The sequence below is a fragment of the Poecilia reticulata genome, linkage group LG7, assembly GCF_000633615.1.
Source record: "Poecilia reticulata strain Guanapo linkage group LG7, Guppy_female_1.0+MT, whole genome shotgun sequence".
NCBI lineage: Eukaryota > Metazoa > Chordata > Actinopteri > Cyprinodontiformes > Poeciliidae > Poecilia > Poecilia reticulata.
The window spans coordinates 29,205,846-29,222,293 of NC_024337.1; the positions used below are offsets into that span (position 1 = coordinate 29,205,846).

At 40.9% G+C, this 16,448-nt stretch overlaps 1 protein-coding gene across 7 annotated transcripts in view; it reads left to right on the forward strand.

The window, feature by feature from the left end:
- prdm16 (PR domain containing 16) overlaps positions 1 to 16,448 on the forward strand; it is a 202,230-nt gene that overhangs the window by 80,116 nt on the left and 105,666 nt on the right. The gene's annotated exons all lie outside the window — the stretch shown is intronic.

Here is a 16,448-nt window from a genome sequence, read left to right on the forward strand (position 1 = left end):
AGTGTATAAAAAGCATCTCTATCTTTAGACTTACACTTTTTTCCCCAGCACTTCTGTAGCGATGTAGAGTAACTACTTAATCTTAGACAATGAAATATTAAACCTATTAAAAGCTATAAACCTTGTTCATGATTAACTATTTATATAAGGCTTTGTTTGATGTCACTTTATGGAGTCTGAGCTATTCCTGTAACAAAGCGTGCTCCCCTCTGCTGGCCGGGAGCTCACAATGCTGCAGAGTGCTTTTAAAGACTTGCAGCTACACAAAACATGTAACTGCGTTGTGTAAGAGCACATCAGGAAGTAGACAAAGGGTTTGTGACGTGCTTCAGATGCACTTTGAAGCACAATGCCTACCTGGCAAGGTATTCAAGAAGAACATGTCAATATTTTTTTTTTGCAACTTCTCATGTTCTAGTCCTGTGGAGTCTCTGTGGGTGCAGAAGTCAATCTGTTCTATATATTATTTGTTCAACATATCATTGATTTTTTTTTTCTCCGTTTGTGTGTCGTTGTAAAAAGACATTATTGAGCAATTTAAAGTTACTATAAGTTAATCACTGCTTGATTATGTCAATAAGACCTGGTACACCTATGATAAGGAATTATTATTATTATTATTATTATTATTATTATTATTATTATTATTATTATTGCTTAACTAAATAATTAACAAAAAAATAGATAAATAATATTGCATTCAATTTGTGACTTTTTCCAAAATCTGAAGCATTTGATAGACTTTCTTTTCCGTATGATTTGCTCTTGAATGTAATAAAACAACTCCACATGACCTGTGTGTTTTTATTAATCAACATCGGTCTTAAAATGCTGTCACACTTCGTCCTTTTAGCACTCTTTTTTCTTTTTTTAAATGCCAAGTGTTCATCCACGAGCCTTTATGCGCCTGCGTGTCAAAATACACAACATGAGCTTTAATTCTACCAAGATCACACACTTAAATCTATTCTTTTGTTAGCCATTGATTTTTCAACCCTCTCACTCAACCTTATGTGGCCTCTCCCTCTTTTGCTGCTCTGCTTCCTTTCTTTTTCGCTCCGTCCTACTCTTTTTCCTGGCCTCCGGGGTCCCAGTGCTTCTAATTTGGCCTTATCAGTGAAGTAATTTAGCTGCCGCAGCTTGGGTTTCTGTCGCGCGGCGAGTGGCCCCATTGTCCGGCCCTTGCTGTTGCTGAGATAAACCCTCAGATTGAACAAAGTCCGTGCTGACCTTTACAGACTCCCAAATCTTACCGTGCACACCCCCTCCGACTAGGATTCTCTCTGCCTCCACAGCTCTTTTTTTTTTTTTTTTTTTCAGGTGGCGGGGCTCCGAGCTTACCCAATGAGAGGAAGAAGAGGAAGGAGTCTGTGTGTGTGAAAGACAGAGTGTGTGGGGTCACGGTGGATATAGCGAGAGCGGGATGGACAAGAGAGAGGGCTTAAGATGGCTGACCGAGTCTGTCTATATTTCCAATGGCACTTTGCTCTGAGAGGGTTGCAGAGAGCGAAAAAGTGCACTGCAAACAAAGCATTTAAGAGTGTATTGTTCCTTCTCCTTCAGTCTACCAAAGGAGGTTTGGGGGAGTCATATTCTCTGTCCATCCTCCATCGGTTATTTGAAAACAAAAAAAGAAAAAAAAAACTTACTATACTGATGCAAATGTATAAGCCTGTCTTTATCTGTGTTCTCTGAAACAGCTGATTGGGAGAAACTGTGGCCTTTTTTCCTATATCGTTTGGTATTTATTGTGTGCTCCATCTCTGTGCAGGACACCCTCGAGGAGTCTGTTGAGATTTTTGCTTTGACCCACAGCAAGATGACTGGAGCATAACGCTTAAAGCTGAGTGGCTTGGGAGGAGGAGGGGGGGCAGTTCTGCAGCAGAGGGGTTTTGGGCTCTTCATTGTGAAGCACTGTCTTCCTTCAGAAGCCACTCAACTTGCTCTTCACATCGCAAATCCTCTTGGCTCTCTGTTCACGCTGTCTGTCACTGAGGCAAGGAGGCTCATCGAAAAGTCTTGATGCTGGGAATTGTGAGAGAGTACAGAGGGAGACAGAGCAGTGGAGGGGAAGGGAAGGGAGAAATGAAGTGTGTTCTGCCTGGTTGCTGCGGTAGACACGCCGAGGGCTCGCTGTTGGCAGAGACAGGGCCACCAGCACAGGTGTAGGGTTTAGCGTTGGCGATTGAGGATTGGAGAAAATCCGTACCTTTCTCTGTCTTGATTCGCTGGTCAAGGGGTGGCCCAGAATGCATCTCACTCTCCATCATTCCATCTATGGCTCTTCCCTTTTCTCCCCCCCGCCCCCTCCCTACCCCATCACCCACTGCCACCTGCCTGAAAGCCACCACCAGTGTTCCCAGGGAGATGAGCGCCACGGAGAAGAAGGCCCACAAGGGATTAACTTTTCACATGGTTGGGAGTCCTCGTCTCAAAAGACCTGACAACCCCAGACGGCTTGATTAAAAAAGCAAAGAAGAGAGGAGGAAAGGGTGGGTGAAAGGGTATAGTTTGGAGGAGAGGAGGGGGAATTCTTCACATGATGGCCCTGAGAGAGGGATTTTGGATATTGGGTGTCTTTTTTTTTCCTTCGTCTAAAGCCCCCATGTCTTGGTTGAGAATGAGCAAATTGTTCCTTCTGTTCTCTCACCAGCCCTTGTGCTGCTCAGCTTGAAGATGTGGGTGGGCACCTGCACACATTTTTGATTCCTTACATTAGGCCTTTCATTTTCCTAAAATTATTAATTCAAAATCAGGATGCATTTTTTTTCTATACAGCAGAGAAGAATTTAGCTGTCGTCAGCTTAAAAAAAAAAGATCAAGTTCAAGTTATCTATATTGATGATCGTATCACAAATATAATTACGGTTTAATTGTTGGTAACTACTTTGATTAATCAGTTGTTTTAAATATTTCAGCATTCCATTACAGTCGAGGAAGACTTTAGCTGAGAGAGTCGGCGAACCATTGCCGACTTAAAGTTCTAGTGTTCAAGTGGCAAGGCGCCCTATTTCCCCTCACTCTACCCCAGATAAATTGGGCATCTCAGGTTTGTCTGTGAGAAAGAGAGGACAAAAATCAAAACAAATGCTCCCACTGAAGTGAAGATGGGAGTCGGGTAGGCTTTCCTCCCTGGCTAACGGATCAGCAACTCAACCTAGCGGGACAGCGAGCCACTTAATACCTCCCATCTTGTCCAGGTAACAGAGTGGCCCAACAGGGAGGTCAGGGAAGGTAGCAGGGTGTCAGTTTTCAGATCACCACTCACCCCCTGGCTTCCTCTACATGGCTCGCTTACCCTCTTCTCATCCCCATGACTGGGATACACTCATCCTGTCTTCCCACCCCTTAAACAGGAGGGTACAAACATTCATTGAGAATGTTGTCATGTAGGCTTTTTGTGACGGTACGGTTCTGCGACTTTTGATACAGGTGCCAGTGGCGGTACGTTGGTTTAGGCAGAAATTTTGTTGTCAATTAGTAATAAATCATATTGACTGCGATTGTAGATGATAACGATGAACTAGGAAGAGGCGTTTTTGACTGAAATTTTTAATTCAGAATGACGTTAAATCACCCTTAACTGTGTTGCATTTCAAAATCTACAAATCAGAGAGATTTGCTAAATGATGTGTTCAATGATGGGAATAAATGCTATTGGTAAAACAATCTGATAACAATGCATTCCTCTGCGTTGTGCACTTTCGCATTTAAACTCAGTTAATGAATTAGTATACTGTCATGTTCAAAACATCTGAATATGAATTCCATCAAAGGGTTGGTTATGCGATTAAGAGAAAATAATAACAATTAAGCAGGTGCTGAAGATTATTTTCATTAACCTCACATTTGTCTCTTAATCTTTTCATTGGTTTGATATATTTTTATTCTAAATGTCATACTTTCAATATCTGAATGCCAGAAATCATTATAATGAACAGAAATGAAGACTTTAAACATCTCTCTGTGTGTAATTGAACTGTAGACAGTGTTTGAGTGAACTAAGAGGAAACAAATATTTTTGTGTAATCTTATTTATTAAATATAAATATGATTGTAGTACTTTGTACATGACTTTCACTTCAGCAATCATTGTTTCATATGAAGGGTGGCAATTGTGAATTTTATTGAACTTTTAAGGAAAATGGAACCAATAATTAAACATCATGCTGTAAAATCTTGCAGCGCCAACGCATCAAATTTTTAATGGCATACCAAAAAAAATCTGAAAAGATTGTCTTGCACTGTTTTAGTATAAAAAGAACCATGGAAAAGTTACTTAGAAAATTTGAAGTTCTTTTATCACTTATCTAAAGGCTGTTTTGAACCATCTTCTAGATCGTATGTGTTCTAACATTTTTACACCAGTTGGACTTCCAATTTTTTGCTGAGTTTCCTTTGGAGCTAAATGTTGCAAGTTACAATGTGTCATCAGGTGTGAAACAAAAGCAACACAAAGAATGCTACGGGTAAATAAGGGAGGAACCCTGATCAGTAATTTTTTAATTCCCATTTCTTAAATTAAGTCAACAAACTATCAGCAACACTAAATCACAGAGCACAATGAAGAGGTGAGTAGCACAGCAAATTAGTTCTAACACTAGCTCAGATTTGTCATTAATCATGTTGCTTACAAGCCTTATGGGCCAGACTCCACGAAGAACCTGTTTTATGTGCTCTTGACCTTGCTTTTGGCAGCCGAGGGAATATAGGAATTCAGTTCTTTCCTGAAGGATATCATATTCCTCAAGAATCTCACAATTAATGGGTGTTTTTTTTTTGTGTTTGTTTGTTTTTCACCTCAAAAATGATGTCAATCTTTAGGAACGAACAAGAAGTTAGTGCAGCGCTTTCTAACTTCCGCAAAAAAAGCCCTGAGACATGCATGTGGGGTTAATTGGCGACTCCAAATGGCGTGGGTGTGAATTTGAGTGCAAATGCTTTTCTGTGTCTATGTGATTGACTGGCAACCTGTGCAGTGTGTTTCCCGCCTATCGCCCATTGTCCACATGATAAGCTCCAGATATGATACACTGATTCATATTCTTATGACCCTCACACTAAATCAGTATCCAATCAGTTTTTCTTTGTCTGAGTACTGCTTCCCTGCAGCATGGCTATCATTAAGTGACTCATTTATGCCATCGCAGGTAGGCCCACATGATAGCCTGCTGGTGGCTTTTAATGGGGAATGGAATTCTTTCTACTGTAATGCGCAGAGAGGTAGCTGAGGCAATGCGACCCCTATAGTTTGGAACCACATTAGTGCCAAAAGACCCAGCGGTGAGCCTTTAACCTGAAGACGACAGGGCCATGATTATGTTCTCTGCAGGGTAGACTTGGCCAGAGGACACTCATCTATGCACACAAAGGGCCTCACATACAATGACATATGCAGATATCAGAGTAATTGTCAGTGTACATTTCTCAAAGTTATAAATATATAGTCATTCTGTATAAGACCGTTTGAGATGAAATCTTTAGTAAAAATTTAACAACCTGCCTAAATTGTGTCTGATCATATTAAATTATATATTTTTTGAACAAATTAATTTCATGAGTGGCAGTCAATATTTAGAGTTGCTAAGTTGTGCACTCTAATTTTATTTGCATGCCACAGTAAGTGCTAAAATAAAGTACAGTATTCTTGGTAAATTATTTTGGTAAATTCATGATTAACATGGAATAATTCCTTTTGGTATCTGGAGAGGACATTTAGGGCTTTTCAATGATACCACATGTGAAGGGGTGAGACTTTTTTACTTACCTTTTTCTAATTCATAAAAATGGCATTTATCAATAATAACACATTTTATGGGAAGAGACAAAGTAAGTGCATAAAACCTTTTATTACCTTACAAAGACTGTGGGTTTTAAAAAAAATGGTGATTGGACATAATTTTTTTTCCTGGTAGTCAGGAGGATATAGATGAAATCAATCAAAAACACACTATAGAAATCGTTTGTCTCATCACAGTAGCTCAGTCTGTTAGTGTTTTGTCAGAGTCCATGCTAAGGCACATCGTTCACAAAATACTTCATGTTGGGTCTCAGACGCCTTCTGTTTGTCTCTGTGTGATTTCAAAAAAGCACAATGGTGACAATGGTAGTGGAAGTCAAGCAGCTGCTTTTAAACCTCACCAATGGAGCTACTGCCAGTAGTATAAACGTAGACGTATGTAAAAGAAAGTGAGTGAATATTGTGGCTGAAAGGTGGGATGACAAATTGTTCATGAGACCAGCCGACTGAGATACTTTAGCCAAAAACGTATTAAGTCGGACTGCACTGTGCCATGTTATGCTTGTGATTTCTCAAAATTAACACATATTGGACGTTTTATGATGAAGTTCGCAGAATCATAACCAATATGTGGAGTTGAGCCATGGTAGTTACGAGTGGTCACAAGCCAGATGCCTGTGGTGTGAGATGTTATAAATAGGGTAATATAGGCATGTTTTTTTATGCGCGTTGCATGCCTTCTGATGTTTCACCCTTTAGAGTAGGGACATTTCTGACACACATTTTATGCATAGCACTGAGGATCGACCCAGCTGAGTTCCTTTCCATATTTCCTGAGGTTTTGCGGGAGCAGCTTCATGTAATAAATCTCACATCTGTGTAAATAATGGCTAGCTTGGTGGGTAATTTATGAATGACCACAGGCAGCTTATAGAAGGACTCATCATTTTTGATAGATACTCGTTTATCTCATCAGAAAGTCCCCTGACCATGTATTATCACTTTCTGGTCTGCAGTTTTCTTTGCAACGTTTTGCTACTGTGTGACGACAGGGGGTCTTGGTTGTTTTCTTTCCCATCTTCCTCTCTAGGTATTTTCTTCCCTCATCTGCTGCTCCCCTTTTGCATAATTCAAATCAGAGTTCCCATGTGAGTACCTTGCTCTTGACCTAGCTTAGAAAGCTCCTGATTGCTTTAATAGCAGTCCCTGGACGTGGAAGGTGGGCGTCTTTAAGGAACTCTGGTAAAAATGGCATGTTTGTACTGTGTACTACCAAGAGGTGGTTGATTAGAACTGACCTCAAGAGTGTCGGGAAGAAAAGAACTGCAAAAATGAAAAGTGAGCATGTGTGCTTGCATAATTGGGGCAGAGAGTAGTGTTGGAAGGTCAAGTAGAACACATGGTCAGTGGAGTGAGCACTGTAAGTGTATAAAGTCACACAAATTCACATGCATATTTGAGGTGAGAGATCGCAAAATGTGAGGAGCTGTATTTATATATACAGAGAGAGAGACAGATATGTAAATATGTGTGTGCCATAGTAATCTTGCAAGAAGACATTCACACAAAAAAAAACAAAAAAAAAACAATTGTCTTGTGATGCAGACAAACTTGTGTAGAAGATTTGGAAAAAAGCAAAATTCATTTACATCCCGGCTTAGCATTAGCCACCGTCAGGAGGCCCTAAGTGAGTCAAACTTTGGTCGGGGTGAGGCCTGTCAAACTCAAGGATTGAGTTTGAATTAGCCTCGCTATTCAAAGCAACTGAAAGGAGTTCCTGAGCCTCCCATTCTCTGCCAGCAAATTGGGAGGAAATCTGGCTATTGTGCAGAGTTTTGAAGAGGCTGCTGGCGAGGAGGGGGCTTCACACTGCACTCACCTACAGATGAGAGCGGAGACAAAGGGTCCCAGGACATCCAGGAGAGACTTTGAAATAACTCTCGGCAAGAGTCGTAGGCGGTTTGGAGTGGCTCCTGGTGTTGACAGCAGTGGTCAGCCGTACTCAGTGAGTGTTCGACACCAAATGGAAATTGAGATTTAGCATTGCTTTGTAACAATGGAAAATATGCACATAGGTAGAGTTTACCTAGAAACACAAATTGTAACCTGAAAGGAACTTAAATGTAATTTTTGATTTAATAGCATCCCAGGTCAACTTTATTTCTATTATCTGTTCGAGTCCTTGCCTTTAAGGTGCTATAGGTCATGTTTTCCCAGAAATACTCCGATCCTCTTTTACCAAAATTGCACCTTCTTAATTTGATATTTCTTATTTTTTATAAGCTGATTTTGCTTTCCTTGTGTACTTATTCTGAGTTGAATTTGAGCAAAACACTGTAGTCATTCGTTCTGATTTTCTGCTAAAAGCTTAAAGTACCTTTGACGTTGCGTAAGAGAAGAAATCTTGGTTTGATGGTGAACCTGAGTTGTGACCTGAGTTTATCGGTGCATGCACTGCATTGTTTAAGGAAAAACAACCAAACGGGCCAAATGGTAAGCATATCACAAGACACATAAGCACAGACATTGGCAATGCATCAAGTCTGCAGCCTGGGGCTCTTCCGGAGTCCCTCGCCCTAACAAGAGTCCAGCTGCCCCCTCCCTCGTGTGGACTACTACACCAGTGCCACCCCTCTCCCTTCTTATTTTTGCTCTTCTCTCTCTGTGTGTGTCACTCTTTCTCATTAATCAATGTCAAGCTGCCCAACAACAAGGCTAGCATTCTTTTCTCTGCCTGGCTTCTTTAGTTTTTTTTTTCTTCTGTATCTCATTGTGTTCCTCCGCCAACTTAGCGCCCACCGTCAGCCGTAGGATTGAAATGAAGGCTTACTTTGTCTGTGTTAAATTTTCTCCAGCAACAGAAAGAAAAAATCCTTCCGGGTCTTTGTTTTGTCAAGATGGGGTCAAAAAAGGATGCGTACATAATTAATGGGAGAAGAAAATTTTTAGACGCAGCCATCACGGGGTGGCATTGTTTTACCTCTAAATCCAAATGTACGAATGAAACGTGAAAATACGGCTTCTGATCAGACGGAGAGAAAAAAGCGACCTACTCACGATAAATATCTTTTTGTGGAGTAAGATAACCATGTTGTCTTACTAAGTATATTTTACAAAATTACTTTTAACCATTGGTTTTTCCGAGAGTGTGCTGAAAGGTGGGTTTGAATTAAGGCAAGTTGGTGATAGAACGCCCCAAACTTCAAAGTGGGTGAAATGACCTCATGAGGTCATGAGCATCTGTTTACAAAGATGGACGTAACCTCAAAATCAGCAAGAACATTTGAGAAAGTGTGATCAGAAATCTATTTTGAAATTAAGATAAAAATCATTGTGAAAACAAACAGAACTAGAGTTTTTGGAGAGCTGTCAAGTGGAAGAACGATCTGGGAGAGAGAAGAGTAATTTTTTTAGTAGTCAGAGCCTCTAAAGAAGGAAACAGCTTCACACAAAACTCATGCTGTGTTACAGTAAAGTCAATTGTCCGCTCAAGTCCTTTTTACTCTCTGTTGGTGGTTGCTTTGACTTTAACCTGTCCACCTTACCTTCTGCCTGTGTCATAATCATATATATATATATACAGACAGACACACTCACCGTCACTCTCACTGATACTTTTTACCTCCAGGCAACGAGTATGGATTTGGTGAAGCAGAAAGAATGGATGGATAGATAGATTAAGAAAAGGGCACAGAAAGAGGTTGAGAACAAGAAGTTGAGAACAGACACTGAGCAGTAAATTACTTTGCCAATCAATCTTCCCCCCAGGTACCCTTGATGAAAGCTGTCCAAACTTTCCCCAAGTACTAAGTAACCCCCATACAATTTGTCAGTGGGGAGCTCAGTAAGAAAAAAAAAAAAAAAAACGATTGACAAACAATGGCAAGATTAAATTTTGCTGCAAGGAGAAAGGAAAGGAGAATGAAAGAGAAACATAGAGGTCAAGATCAAGACTTGAAGTACAAAACTTGAGTTACAGAAACAAGAGAGATGCTCAGTGGACACAGAAAGCTGAACAACATAGCTGCTAAGGAAGATTTGCTCTTAGGAATGCATCTTATTTCTTCTCAGTTAAGGCTCAGGGGCTTCTGACGCACACACTTCAGGCGCACATCTTTGAACCATCACGATTTCATGCTTACCCCGAGGCGGTTAACATATTTCATAAAATACACAGGAACACTTTTTATTTGTCATTCTGCAGCAAAACAGCCAATGGGCTCTGACTCTTCACAAAGAAAAGTATGCAAACACGCATACGAACAACCGCATGCACTCGTCAGGCTCCTTTTGCCAGAAACTTGCTCTCTGGCAAGTTTCAAAAGTCTCTGCCGAGAACAGTGAGGGGAGAGTGAGGGCTGTTGGGAATGTTAATTTGGTAATTTGTTGTTTTATATAAGCTGGGGAGGCATAGTGAAGGCTGCACACGTAGTCAGTGTGTTTGTATGCCAGGGGGAACTTGTGGAAGAGGTGGAGTGTAACTCTGGCAGACAATGTCCAGCTTGGTGATGCAGATGACTTCCAACCAAGTTATTTTCCTTTGAGAGAATTGAGCAAAAATACCATGACGGTGGAAGAGCAAGAAGAACCCCATGCCCAAAGATGGTATTAAGATGTCTCTGATACATGTCTGCCCTCTTCAGTCACCCTCCCTCTCACTACTAAATCTGGGATGGTGGCCAAGTGCCACCGAGGACACCCAGGATAATAAATCATCCTCGTTTCAACATCTGTCCGGCCCCAATTGGCTGCCCACGGCCACCACCCCAACCCTTGTGAAGATGGGTCTTTGGCTTTATTCCTCTTTCGGCATCCATCCATACTCCCCAGAGACACCCCTTCCCAGACAGACAAAACATCTTTTGTCCCATGCCCAAGTGAAGAAGAGACCCTCTTTTCCCCTCCTTGACAAAAGACGTCTGAAGCCAAGATGGGGCTGCCAACCGAGATGCCTGGGACCCGGCAGGGGTGCCCCCCGAGCCCCTTTCTACTTTCCTCCCGCCCTCTGTTTCATCCATCCCTCGCTCTCGCTCTCTTTTTATACTTTTTAATACTCCCCTCCTGTGGGGTCACTCGCTCAGCTCACACCCCACGCTTTTCATCGCGCTGAACTCTCAGGCTCGCATAAAGACATCAAGTGACAGCAGCGAGAGAAAACAGCCAGATTTGGCAGAAAGAGATATTCGACATGGCTGTCAGGGGCCATTCTGCATGCCTTTTGTACCCGTGGATGTAGTTGAAATAGATAAACAGTCATAGGCTGAAAAGCAGGGATCAGAAACTTGTTGCATTTATTCATATTGAACTAAGAAGACAAAGAGGCAAAAACCTACTGATGCTAATTAAGAAGAATGAAGCAAAACTTAATTCATGGTGTTTTGATTTGTTTTCATGACTGAAGCTAAAACTAATCTATTTAATGGCTTTCTGTGGTTTCCTCTAAAAAGAAAAAAAAAAAAAAAAAGACCAAAGGCCTTGAGCAATGTGACTGTCTTCACGAGGTAAAGAATATTTTGGGAAATTGTCTCCAGTCTCATCAGTTAGGAAGCGTGGAGGAAGACCTTCATTACGCAGCTTTATTTGCTGTGAATGCACAAAACCCTTTTCCCATCATCTCCAAGTTACGTCAACAACAAGGAGAAAATGCAGAACAGCATGAAGACCAAACCTCCAGCCTCATTTAAAAGACTAAGCTAAAAAAAAAAAAGATTTTGCAAATGTTTGAAACACATCTCAGTATTTATTTTTAGCATTGCAGCTATATAATGCAAAGATGATTTATGACAGTAATTGCAAAACAGACCACGGTGTGACTATCACAGAAGCCTGCACAATATATTAAACTGCAATTGTTACAATCTAGTGCCTTCAACTGGCGTACCAAAAACTTCAAACCTTAACTTTATGCAAATTGTTTCATTCCACTGAAACTGCTCAGGCATTGAAAAATAAAAACATTTACCCACAAGGTTTTATGACGAATTAGTCAATTAGTGTTTGTGGCATTATTTGTTTCATGTTTTATTGTGAATTATGTAGATGGAGGCGCCATAATTAATGTTTTGAATGCGTATTTGTCGAGATCATTATGCATGGAAATGTATTTGCCTGTTTCTGAGTTTTGAACGCCAGCTCGCTGTAAGTGGCATGTTACGATGGGAGCACATCTCTAAAAAAAAAAACAAAAAAAATTGTCATAGTTCTATTTTCATTTTTACCAAGCATACATTTTGTAACCTGATATCAAAAATATTATTAAATAACATCTTCTTTAATACGCCAGAGTGATCTTTAATCAGATTTTCCGCTTCAAAGGAAACCGCATTCCATTACAGCTCCTCTCTGCCCCTCAAAACATTTAGATTTCCAATTAGCTACAGAGAAGAATAGCTAATTTACCACAGCATGCAGGCGCCTGACGTCTCAATCTGCCCAGTGTCAGCGCTGTGAAAAGCAGCGCTCTGTACCCACGAAGGCGCAGACACACACTTACACACTTGCGGAGACCCATAAAGAAATGAAGCTGTGCCTAAAGGTTGAAATATAATAGTACGAGTAGGAGTTTTAATGAACTGAGCAAACGAGTAAAGCACACTTTAAAAAAAATAATAATAATGTGAAAAGGAGTCTTACTGAAGAGCAGCGAGACAGACGGCATCTCTGTCGTGTCCCCAGATTGACTTGTCTCAGAGTGGACAGCCAGCCAAGCTACCCCCCACACAACAACCACATTGTCCGCTGCCCCAGTGAGCTGGAGCAGAGCTCTGTTCCTCAGGGAGCTGCATAGACACATGCATATTGTGGATACATGTTAGCCTTGGCTTGATACTCTGTATATTCTATATACTGTGTATGAAGCAGAGAGGAGACAGAAGAAGCCAGAGGGGGAGTGGTGGGGGGGAGGGCAGATGGGAAATGAAATGCATATGGAAATCAGTGGAAGCCACAAAATGGACAGGCCTATCCGACGTCCTAACAAACAGTGTAGACTGGAAATGTGGTCGATATTGTCTAACCTCCAGCATACAGCAGTCTGACTGGTCTCAAGAAGCAAGGGGACATTTATGTTAAACATAACCAACGTTCACCATTGAGGCACCAATAAGAGTACATGTAAGACAACTGAAACATATATGTGACTCCAAAACAATGTCATAGTGGCTCCATGATGCTTACTTTTAAATTGCATCATGTTTCAGGCAGTTATTTACCTGGTAGAGCGCTGTGCTGCAACACGGTCCATGATCTGTTTAACAGTACCCCTGCAACACAGCATGGCAAATCGGATTGTGTTGCACAGGCCGATTTGTGTAATCTGGCCCGTGAAGCTGTCAGTGCGAAAGTAACACTGTGTTTAAAATCGACATTATACAATCGCAGACCACAAAAACATTTTTGTGGTTTCATTTATTGTAGCTTGCAAATGTTTTATTTTTTATTTTTTGCTTCTTTCACATCCCAGTTAAGATTGTTGTTGAGTTGTGTTTTTCTATAGGAAACCTTTTGCATTTTTCTAGACAAGTTCTAACCGCTGTCTACTGTCGGTATGAAAATTGGAAGAACCAAACTCCAGTGGTTGTAGTCATGTACAGCTAAGAGTAGCTCGAATAAACTAAAGTTATTATAACAGTTGCTTTACCTGTAACGGAAAGTTGTCCAATTGCTGAGTTTGAAGTCGAAAAGGGTAAATCTACCTTATTATGCCTTATTTTAGATGTTTAAAACAAATCATACACTGTTTCTATACAGCTATTACGAGCTACGACTTTTTTAAAAATTATTTAATTTTTTTATTAACGTTTGATTCTGTTGATTCTTGTTACTATGCCCATGCTATGACTATGCCAACTCTTAAAATACCCATTTAGAATATGAGTAACACTGTTCTGGTGTTAAGACACTTTTACCATTACAAATTCAGAGAAGAGGAGCCAGTTTCGTGGACAACTGTTAATTGTTTGTCAAAAAGTTTGCGAGCTTTTGGTTGCTGTCTCCAAAAATCAGAAAATTTGTTTCTTGCTCCTCGCCTTGATGGGAAACCTGGAAAACACAGAGCTGTGATACTGAGTAATGGCTTCATGCAAATGCTAGCAGAGCTGCTTGAAAAGAGGAGGGAAGGGGAAGTCTTGTCTGTTTCCTAGAACCCAAACAACTTTAGCTTGCAGCGCCCTGGCTCTCCTATGCTCGCTTTCCCAGGCTGCTATTAAACATGCATATTTTCCCCTTCAAAATGTTTTGCTTTTATCTGCTCACTGGCATTAGCCAGAGGCCGGCTTGACTGACACAACCCACCGATGTGCATCTGTAGCCAGTCCTTCATTCACTTAAGGCCCATCGGCGGCCGCAGTATTTATCTTCCCTAGGGCAGCTCTGTGATAACACACTGTTAACAACAATAATGTGCAGCGCAAAGGAGCCACTGGAACTGCCCCTGTCAGGGTGAGTAAGTGAGGTCAAGGACTTTTATCACCTAGTGACGATGCACCGAATGCACCGTATCTTCTGTTCATCTTTTTTTGGTTTCAGTCCCTTTTTTTTCCCCCTTTAGTCCTCTGCTTTCCTGCGTTCATAGTGAGAAGAGAGGAAAAAAAAACAAAAAAAAAAAAACAACCGAACTGGGAGGGGTTGAACAGTGCCTTCTCTCCCTCTGTGCCTGAGGGAAAATTCTGGTGTTATTTTAGAAATCACACTGTTAAAGATTAATGTGAGCCTGGAGGAGTGTGTCATCATTCCTTAACGACAGGGCCGAGACACCGAATAAAGCCAACACTGTGTTCTGCTGCTCAGCCCAAGGACAGATAAGTCTCCCCTCGCTAAGCTCGCCAGAGCTCTCCCTCCTCCTTTGTCTGATAACTCTCCCATAAGTCATTTCTTTGAATTGCAATAGACAAAATGGGATTTAGATTTATTAAGGGAGTCTAAAACCCAAATCTTCCCAGTTATTTTTCTATTATTGGAAGGGGGTGGGGGGGGGTGCGGAAGGGGGAGCAAGGAAAGGTAGAGCACACTAGCAGAATATCAGGACACATTTTATCTTTGCAGATATAATAACAACAGCAACAAAAAAGGAGTCAAGAGGGTATTTGCAAATATTTTCCTTTCTGATTACTCTTGTTAGATGACTAATGGAAAGTCCCAGCTTCAAGCTGTGACCATGCAACACCCCACCCCCCAATAAAGTCATCCGTCATCATCCCACGGACATGCTAGACAGACAGACAGCTATAAACTTGGGTTCAGAGGCTAAGACAGCGCATCCTATCTGTATATGGTGATCCTTTGCTTCGCTAGCGGCCAAGAAAAGAGCGATAACTGGATATTAAGGAATAAAACACCATTGAAGATTAAGATAGCAGTCGCTCACAGCTGATGATGCCAGTGATAAATTCATAACCTCATGCGGCCTGGTGGAGTCTTCGGCATGTAATAGGGACATGGTATCCGTTTACTGATAACGGAAGAGCTTGATAAGCCACAGGACATCAGTCAGTCCCAGAGACCAAGATAGATGGGGCTTCACACTAATAGCGCTGTAAAGAACCGTCGCCTTATATGGCCGGACTAATAAAGTCATTTGTGACGAGCCTGAAGTTCAACTTAATAATGGAAATCTATTTTCAGGTGAACGTCGAGAGGGGGGCGTCTGTCTTGACTAAAACAACTAAAACTCTGTTACAGTTATTCTACGCACCAGTAGCTGCACTTTGAAATGATATGATGTATCTGTCAGTAACTGAAATGCTTGGCAGGTTCCTCAGGCTGCAAAGTCCATTATTAGAAAGAAGTTGTCCAGTCAGAGCCTCAGAAAGATCAGCAATGCCACTTTGCGCTTTTAGCAACATTATTGTTTCTTTGAAGACTAAAACCGTCCCGTCAAGTGATCAAAGGCAGCAGAGCTACTGGATTCAGATTAGAAGTGCTACTTTATTTTTTTATTTTTTTTTAAGACTCTTCAAGGCCAAAGATGATACTGTATCGTTTTCAAGAAGCAAACAACCTGAAGCCAGTTCACCCAGCAGCCTCGCACGGTTTACAGCTGTTGGAACAGGAGAGCACTGAATCATGCTAATACAACGGCCTGAGACACTGCAGCCACAATCAATTTCATTAGCCATATAAATCATGACGGCTTGACGTTTATTGTGCAGGTGATGGGTTTATCCTAAGGACTTGGAGACAGCTCCTCTGGCGATAAATGTTGCTATCTTTTAAGAGCGGGCACGGAGTACAGGAAGACTGAGGGGGACAAGTAGGAAAATTACAGATTCAAACAAGCTGTTGTGCCATGAAATAAATACAGAGATAATAAATAACACAAGTGTTCATCTGTAGGCGAAAAGTGGAACACTATATATTTTTTATTTTTTTAGGTGAACATAATTACAAACTTTTTATTTTATTTGTTTCAATCTAACAAAGTATTATATTCATATGTTGTTTTTGAATGTATTCATACTTTATCATCAATATCTATCTGTACCAGCAATCCCAGCCATAGCAAGGATTTAGATTTGATCAATTTCCGAGTACAGAATAAGTAAAAATCTGTATTGATAGTTTAAATTTCCAGACCCTTTCTGAAAATAAAGAACTTTTGACATTTATTTATATTTTGAATATGAGTTACAGGCATTTCGGGTTGGGGTCAGATGTACTGATCATTTTAAACTCATGAGCTTAAAAATTAACCCAAAGTATATATATAATA